General features: G+C 44.5%; 1 pseudogene; it reads left to right on the top strand.

Annotated features, from left to right (window-relative positions):
* Positions 1-766: 766 nt before the first annotated feature.
* On the top strand, positions 767-1,757 carry LOC119925447 (annotated as a pseudogene).
* Positions 1,758-9,500: the final 7,743 nt, after the last annotated feature.

Below are 9,500 nucleotides of genomic sequence, written 5' to 3'. Positions count from 1 at the left end.
GAAGGAGAGAAGGGAGGTGAGGTAGGAGGGGGCGAGGTGATGGAGAGCCTTGAAGCCGAGGGTGAGGAGTTTTTGCCTGATGCATAGGTTAATTGGTAGCCACTGGAGATTTTTGAGGAGGGGAGTAACACGCCCAGAGCGTTTCTGAACAAAGATGATCCGGGCAGCGGCGTGATCAGAGACATAGCATGGCCTAGTAGACAGAGTGTGAGTATGGGAGTCAGAAAGACCTGGGTTCTAATACTGGCTCCACTATTTACCTGTTGTGTGACTTAGGGTAAGTCACTTCACTTCTCTGTATCTCAGTTACCCCATCTGAGACTTTGACGGTGAGCCACTTTTGGGCCATGGACTGTGTTTAACCTGATTAGTTTGTATCTATCTCAAAACTTGGTACAGCGCTCAGGAACATAGTAAGTACTTAACTAGTTCCATAAAAAGGATGCAGTTTATGTGAAGTGTTATTGTAATGCACATTTTTTATATTTATGGTACTTTCTTGTTAGATGGAAAACTCTTCAAGGACAGGAAATGAGTTTTCTCTTCGTCTTCTGAACAGAGCTGTTGCTTAGATACTCAACCAGTGCTGCTATATGACTGTGCAAGTAGAAGAGTTGAAAGCTGGAGGTCCCTTTTAGCCTAATTATTTTAGAAATCTGTCAAACATTCAACAATAGAGAACTCTCAAATGTCTTCTTATTTGGTCATTATGACTCCAATATCGATTAAATTTTTATTCTCTTTCTAGATAAACCAACTCTTACCCATGTCCTTCATGGAAAACATGGAGAAGAAAAAATGTGAGTGAATTCATCCTCCTGGTTTTTACCCAAAGTCCGAACAAAGAACATTCTTTGTCATTTTTCTCTTATCCTATCTTGTCACCGTGATGGGGAATCTGCTCATCATCATAACCATAAAGGCCAGTCAAACTCTGGGCACCCCCATATACTTTTTTCTGGCCTATTTGTCCTTCACAGATACCTGCTATACATCCTGTATGGCTCCCAAGATGATTATAGATTTGCTGCAGGAGAAGAAAACGATCTTCTTCAGTGGCTGCACATCACAGCTCTTTGCAGGTCATTTGTTCACCAGTGCCGAGATCATCCTCCTTATGGTCATGGCCTTTGACCGCTACATGGCCATCTGTAAGCCCCTGCACTACACAACCATCATGGGTCAGCACGTGTGTGGTCTGCTGTTGCGGATGGCCTGGACAGGAGGCTTTCTTCATGCAAACATCCAGATCCTCTTCATGGTCCAGTTGCCATTCTGTGGCCCTAATGTCTGATCACTTCATCTGATCAGATGAATCTGATCTGATCACTTGATCAGATCATCTGATCTGATCAGATCACTTCATCTGTGACTTGATCCCTTAGCTGAAGCTTGACTGCACCAGCACCCAGGTCTGCCGCCTGTTGGTCGTGGCCAACAGTGGGGTGATGTGTACGTCACGTTTTCTCCTACTGGTCTTTTCTTACATCGTCATCTGACACTTCCTGAGGACTCACATTTCTGCAGGGAGACGGAAATCCCTCTCTACCTGTGTCTCCCACATAGTCGTAATCGTTTTGTTCTTCTTTCCATGCATTGTCATGTACATAAGGCTCATGTACACTCTCCCTGTGGTCATGTCGGTGGCCATATTTTACACCATCATCACCCCCATGTTGAACCCCGTCATCGACACCATGAGAAACGCGGAGGTGAAAAGTGTCATGAGGAAGCTGTGGAGTATGAAAGTGAAATGAATTCTTTCATTTATACAACTGGTTGGGTGACGAGAGGGTTGACCTGAGAGACTAAGAAGGGACAGGAATTGTTCATTGATTCCAGATCATCTGGGACATAAACATAAATGTCTGGGCTCATACTGGGCACAGATACAGGGGGTAGAATAAATAAACCCAGATCTCTGAATGGAGGGTGGGTTGTCTTTCCACCAGCCACTTATCTCTTCTCCTTTTGGTGTAGTTAGGAGCACTACCATGTCAGCTGTCTCTTTTTGGGGCCCAGGTCATGCCCTCCCCTTTCCTCTACCCCCAAGATGCCTCCAGGCATCTAGCTAGGGCCAGCAGATTGGAAGCTGGAACAGTAATGTCCTTAGTCCTTATAAGGAGGGTTGGACATGCAATACCTTTCATAATGGGACCACACTGAAGGCTCCTTTAACGCTTCTTTAACGTGTTACTGGCAAGACATGTAGGCTCAAACCTCTGTAAGATCAAACCAGACCATCCTGTGCCCTATAGCTTAAGGAGCTCAGTAATAATGATACTGGTACTTTGTTGAGCACTTAGTATATGCCAAGCACTACACAAAACACTGGAGTAGGTACAAGATCATCAGAGTGGGTACAGTATAGTGCCAGTTTACCCGCTGTGTCCTGATCTTGTCTATCTCACCTCCATCCCCTTTCCCACGTTCCCCAGCCTTCCCCCCCCCCCCCGCCCCCAGTTTGGAACTCCCTCCCCACTCCAAATTTGCCAGACCATCACTCTCTTCACCTTCGAAGCATTATTAAGGTCACATTTCCTCTAAGTGGCCTTCTCTGGTTAAGCCCTCTTTTCCCCGACTCGCTCTCTGTTCTGCATTGTCTAAGCATTAGGATCTGAGACCTTTGGGCATTTGATATTCACCTCACTCCCAGACCCAAAACATTGTATTCATGTCTGTAAATTATAGATTATAAATTATTTATTTATATTAATGTCTCAATCCCTCTCATAGACTGTAAGCTTGTTATGGGCAGATAATGTGTCTCCTCTGTCTATTGTGTCTGCAGTTTTGTACTTTCCCAAGCACTTAGAACAGTAAGCACTCAATAAATACTACTGATGACGATGATAATGATTATGATGATGCTGGGGATTCTCTCCTGACATGCTCTGGGCCAGTCGGGCCAGAAAAGACTCAAACATTGGCAGCAATTCCTCCACAAACTTTAGAGTGTAGGGAAGGTTATGGAGGTTACTGTGGTTGTGACTTTTGGTCTCTGAGCCATGAGAAGCATGTAGCCCTGCTTCTCTAGGTACAGTACATGTTTGTCTTGGGAAACTCCATGTGTGGTTGAGGTAATAGGCTGGAAAATTCAGGAAAACAGATCAGTAACAACTATTCCTTATGCTGACTTAACCAGATCACACAGCTTCTGAATTTTCTCAATTGTCTCAATGTTTTAACCACAAAGACTAGAACTCTATTATGAGAGAACTTAGAATATAATTTGGACAGGATCACGAATACGTTGGAAACTATTTAGCTATTAGGATCAAAACATTCAATCTTACAGCATGAAAAATGCTAGCGTCCCCTGTGCATCACACAGTGAGCTTTGCATGACATCTTCGATCCCCCCAGCAGAGACTTAAGCAGTCGGTCAAACAACTTACACCCACCTTTGTGGGCAGAGCCTACAACTCTGTTACATTGAATGCTCCCAAGTGCTCTGCACACAGTAAGCACTCAATAAATGCAATTGATTGATTGATTGATAGGATCTCCCACCCATGCCTCCCACAACATCAGTATGTAAAGGGTGCGGTTTATACAGAAACAAGCACTGTTTATACAGAAATCACAAACTATTGATGAGCTTTGAGAGGGCAGTTTCAGTGGAGTGTAGGGGATGGAAGCCAGATTGGAGTGGGTCTAGGAGAGAGTTGGAGTTGAGGAATCCGAGGCAGTGAATGTAGAAGACTCGTTCTAGGAGTTTGGAAAAGAATGGTAGGAGGGAGATAGGGAGATAACTAGAAGGGGCAGTGGGGTCAAGAGAGGGTTTTTTAGTATGGGGGAGACGTGGGCATGTTTGAAGGTAGAGAGGAAAGATCCAATGGAGAGTGAGAGGGTGAAGATGGAAGTTAGGGAGCGGAGGAGGGAAGATGTTAGAGTGTTCATAGGATGAGAGGGAATGGGGTCCGAAGCACAGGTGGATAATGTAGCACTTGAGAGGAGGGAGGAGATCTCATCTGAAGATACTGCTGGGAAGGATGGAGGAGAGGGTTGAGAGTTGGGGGGGGTGCAGAAGTGGGGGAGGGGTTACTTTGGGGAGATCAGACCTGATGGTCTTAATTTTAATAATGAAGAAGGTGGCCAGATCGTTGGGAGTGAAAGATGGAAGAAGGGGAGGCAGGGGGCCTGAGAAGGGAGTTAAATGCACAGAACAGCTGACGGGGGTAATGGGCATGGGTGTCAATAAGGTAAGAAAAATAGTTTTGCCTCGCAAAGGAGAGAGCACAGTTAAGGTAGGAAAGGATAAACTTAGAGTGAACAAGCTTGTCCTGGTGTTTAGACTTTCGCTAGCAGCGTTCAGCAGCTCGAGCATAAGAGCGAAGGAGGCAGCCAGTGGCAGTGATCCAAGGCTGTGGGTTAGTGGTACGAGAGTGATGAAGGAAAAGGGAAGCGAGCGAGTTGAGTTAAGTAGAGAGGGTGGAGTTGAGATCCATAATCTGGTCATCAAGAGTAGGCAGAGAGGTTAGGGAGGAGAGGTGGTGTGTGATGCACTGAGAAAGATGGATGGGGTCGAGAGAGTGGAGTTCTCTGTAGGGGAATAATATAGATTTACGTGGGGAGGAGTGCGAGTGAGGAGGCAGGTGAGAAGGTTATGATCAGAGAGTGGGATTTCAGAGCTGGAGAGGGTGGAGATAGTGTAGTGGTAGGAGATGATGAGGTAGAGGGTATGACCAAGTTGGTGAGTGGCCGAGGTGGGGTGGAGCAGGAGATTGGCAGAGTCAAGGAGAGATAGAAGGCGGGAGGCAGAGGAGTCATCGGGGACATCCATGTGGATGTTGACGTCTCCAAGCATCGAAAAGGAGAGACGGAAGGTGAGAGAGAGGTCAAAATGGTTAGAAAACGTTAGTGGTGTTACCGGGGGGCGGTAGATGACGGCTATCTGGAGGGGGTGGTAGAGGTGAATAATACGGGCTTCAAAGGAGGGGAAGGAGAGGGAAGGGAGAGGAGAGGTAGTGCAAAAGCGACATTGGGGTGTGAGAAGGAAGCCAACACCTCCTCCCTACCTGGTGAGTCTCGGGGAGTGGGAGAAGAAGCGGCCTCCGCTGGAGAGAGCAGCAGAAGAGCCCATGTCATCTGGGGTGAGCCAAGTCTCGGTAAGAGTGAGGAGGAGGAGAGAGCGAAAAAAGAGCAGGTCAAGGATGAAAGGGAGATCTGACAGTTTTGCAAACTGACCTGCATCACTGTTTTGAGTAAATTATTCTGATATTTGGGTTGTTTTTGACAGGCAGCTCGGGATGACAAACGGAAAGGCATTTCTTTTGCTAGTGAATTTAAGAAATTTACCATGTCAAGTAAACAGCCGCGAGGGTGGTGCACCAATCCCAATTTACAGCTCCATATAATCAGGAAGAGAAACCAACATGCAGCCTGTCCATCAGTAACGAGGCAGAATTTCTCCCGTAAATGTACCCAACCTGGTCAGGATGAGCGTGGCAGGTATGTATACCATCCACTACCTCATACCAAATTAGAAAATAGTAATAATAGTAATAATGGTATTTGTTAAGCACTTACTTTGTGTAAGTGCTTACCATGTGTTGGAAAGCACTGTTCTAAGCGATCGGGAGGATACAAGATAATCAGATTGTTCCACGTGGGGCTCACATTCTTCATCCCCATTTTACATATGAGGTAACTGAGGCACAGAGTAGTTAAGTGACTTGCCCAAAGTCACACAGCTGACAATTGACAGAGCTGGGAATTGAACCCATGACCTCTGCCTCCCAAGCCCGTGCTCTTTCCATTAAGCCATGCTGTTTCCCTAACCTTCTTAAGGAGCTTGTTCCAGTCTGTGTATCCTGGTGGCTTTCCAAGTGCAGCAGGAAAGAATAGGTTAGAATCCCCAGCTTTGTCCATAAACCAATCGTGAGCAAGAACTTGGCTCTTGTCCATCAACCTAATCAGCAATCCAGTCAGCCGAGCCCAGATCCATATCTGAACTGGAAGTGCCTGAGGGCCAGACTGGAAACTTGTATGTGTGTGTGTGAATGTGTTTGTGTGTATATGTGTGTTGGTGGGATAAGTTTGAGGAGTGGAAGTTCCTTAACTGCAACCACTTTCCGTTCATCTGACTCTCCTATTTGACTCAGAGGTAAAACCTTGTTAGAGTGAAATGGCTTTGGCTTGGAGCCAGGTAGGAGTGTGATGGCATGGTCCATTGGAAATAACGTAATTTCCAGGGACCACTAAGTGCCACATGGCTGGCCGACACAACCCACCCCATCAGCATGCACATGCCCACTGAGGCCAAAGAGAAACAAGAACTTTGTCATACCAAGTTTAATCTGGCCCTCACTATGCAATCAGTCTGTGTTTACCTGTATCTCCCATTAGATGAGAAGATTCTTGAGGGCATTAACTGTTATTCTTTTCGTGTACTCCCAAGCATACAGTGCATATAGTGGCTGACCAGGTTTCTGCGAAAATAAGTGCCCAATACAGTACTCAGTCTCTCAGTTTAGGCCTCCAACTCTGAAGTTATCTGTAGCAATGACTGGATAAAAATAACTACCCTTCAAGAACTAGACTAAGTCCAGGAAATGATCTCTTACAAGACAAGCTCATCTCTGGACTGCAAGCTTGTTGTGGGCATGGAGCATGTATGTTTATTGTTATATTGCACTCTCCCAACCGCTTGGCACAGTGTTCTGCACACAGTAAGTGCTCAATAAATACAATTAAATGAAGCTCTCATAGACAACAGAAGACTGTCAGGTAAGCAACATATTCTGGCTATTTTCATCAACAGGATTTGTTGGGTGCCCTCTCTGTGCAGAGCACTGTGCAATCTGCCTCCTGCTTCCAGGGAAACTGTACTGAGTACCTACTTTTAATGAAATGCTGTACTCGGCACTCTTTTATAAAGCTGTGTCCTGAATGTCTATGTGTGTTGAGAACTGTCGTAAGTACCTAATAGGAGTACTAATAGTAGTAGTAGCAGTAATAGTAGCAGTAGGAGTATTAGTAGTGTCCAACCCAGTCACCTTGTATCTACCCCAGCGCTCAGGACAGTGCCTGGCATGTAGTAAGTGCTTAACAAATACCACAATCTTTTATTAGTAGTAGTAGTAATGATATCCCTGAGTACTAACTGAGTTTTAAGTGCTTAGGAAAGGGTCAACAGAAGTACTAGACAAATTTCCTGTGTGCAAAGAACGTATGTTCTCTAGCAGGGGAGATAGGTATAAAAATATTTACAAATAATGCAAACAGAAGAAATAACTGAATGTACATCTCAGGTTCTACTATTTATTCATTCACCCATTCGTTCGTTGAATGATATTTATTGGTTGCTGAGATACAAGGATGAGAATTGGGTAAGGTAAGGTCCCTGGCCATCAGAGAGCTCACAGTCTTAAAATGGGATGTGAGAAATGGCAAGAGATGCACGACAGAGGGTTCAAATGATAAAATAGCTCACAAATGAAAAGAATAAGAGCAAAAGTTGAATTGGGGTTCAGTTTTCTAGGCTTCTCAGTGTTCCAACAGCCCCGGTCTTCCCAACGTTTTCAATATGTGATGACAAACAGGGCCCACTCCAGAGGCTTGGGGGTTCATGCGCCACATAGTTGGACATTCCAATGCAAAGGGAATCAGGTATAAGTAGCTCCCCTTTCCGCTGATGCAGTAGGTTTCAGGGAAGTGACCCGTTGTTGGGTAGGGACCGTCTCTATATGTTGCCAACTTGTACTTCCCAAGCACTTAGCACAGTGCTCTGCACATAGTAAGCGCTCAATAAATATGATTGAATGAATGAATAAAAGTGTATAAGCCCGTGGAATCTCAATAAAAACCTTAAGGCTTGCCTTCATTTTCCTACAAATTTTAACTCTTCTGTATGTCCAATTCCAGATGCTTGCAGAGGCCAAAGAACGCAGCCTGAGTGAAGAGACCCAGAAAGTATGGTGGAAATAGATTCTGTCACCACTCTTCTTCTGAGAGGCCTTTCATTTTTCTTAATTGGAAATGCCTAGGGGATTTCTGAAATGCAGTGTTCTTTCGCAGACATGTGGAAGGTGATTTGGGGGACTGTTAAACTGGGTAGTATTAGGTTGGCCCTTGAAAGTCAAAGAAACCTGTGCCTCTGCCCTGGGTTTGAGTAAAGACAGCTCTTTGAATAAGCTGGCCTGCTTGGAAGCGCTTAGTACAGTGCTCCTCACGCAGTAAGTGCTCAATAAATGCGATTGAATTGAAATTGAATTGAATTTGGCCACACCGTGATATTAAGAAGAGAAGTCTCTTTGTCAACAAGTCTTTTATTAGGAGAGATTACTGTGATTACTTCCATTTGAAGGAGAGTCTGTGGGGATTCCATTTGCCTGCTGTACTCTTTTAGAGGGGGAGTGTAAATACCTATAGTATGTTTCAGTGGGTATGTCACAAAATGCTCAATTTCTTCTTATCAAGCTTGGTTCAGATCATAGAGAGAAGAACAGTAGTAGCTAATTGAACTGAGTAGTGTCTGTTGATGAGAAACTCAGTATTTTCTGAAGCAGATTAGTGTTCCAATTTTGAGCTTTAAAGTAAAATAATTTATTGTTTCAAGCAGTGTAATAGCACTGTAAAAATAAATTTATCAAGCCTTTCTTTTAAAATGTAGATTTCTTTCTTTTGTGGAAATTGTATTAGGTGAGGTCAAAAATCATTTCAAAAATGTGTTCTCTGAATACCTAAACTGCCCAGGACTTTAAATCTGGATGTTTCCATCCTAAAAACTTCCTGTTGATAAATCAGCCAATAAATTTCTCCACATTTCAGATGTCTGTCCACTTCAGAATTGAAACCACGAAATCCTACTCATTTTCCAACTCAACCCTTTTACTGCAAGGGCCTAGTAACCAGACCACTCTGCCTGGGCTAGAATCACCAGGATTCAAGAGAAACCAGACAGCGCCTGAGGTTATGGTGACTGCAGGACAGGCAGAGGGATGACTCTAGGAATTGCCCAGTTTCTCGCATTTCCAAGTGATAACAAACTCATGCAGAAGCCCAAATGCCTACTCATGGCCACATACCTTATCTGATTCCCGTCAGGCACTAGTATGTATTGAGCATCTACTATGTGCAGAGCACCACAATAAGTGCTTATGGGAGTAGAGGAGGATTTTTAGAACGTAGATCCAGTCAATCTGAGCTCCACATTTCCTGCTTTCACTCCAGGTTAAGTCCTCCTTACTTGAAATTTGTGAATTAATTTTCATTTGATTACCCTTTGCTGTATGTCCTGCTCGAGTGCTGTGTGATGATATTAATTCTGAAGTCCAGAATAGTAAGTGTTCTGCTATCCATTGGCTGGGTGGACACACCCAGCTTCTGGACTGAGTCTGAGGACAGGAAAACATTTCTTGTTCTCCTGTCAGAGGATCTGTAGTGTTGTGGTGAAGGCATTGCCATATATGTAAAGAAAATTAAATTATCTTCTGCTCATTCCTCCATTGTCAGTCTGGTTCTTTTTGGACAGTGGGTTTTGCGCTCACCATCCC

Source organism: Tachyglossus aculeatus, chromosome 3 (assembly GCF_015852505.1).
Source record: "Tachyglossus aculeatus isolate mTacAcu1 chromosome 3, mTacAcu1.pri, whole genome shotgun sequence".
NCBI lineage: Eukaryota > Metazoa > Chordata > Mammalia > Monotremata > Tachyglossidae > Tachyglossus > Tachyglossus aculeatus.
Note: the sequence above shows the minus strand (reverse complement) of the source record. Positions and strands in the feature narration are given on the sequence as shown.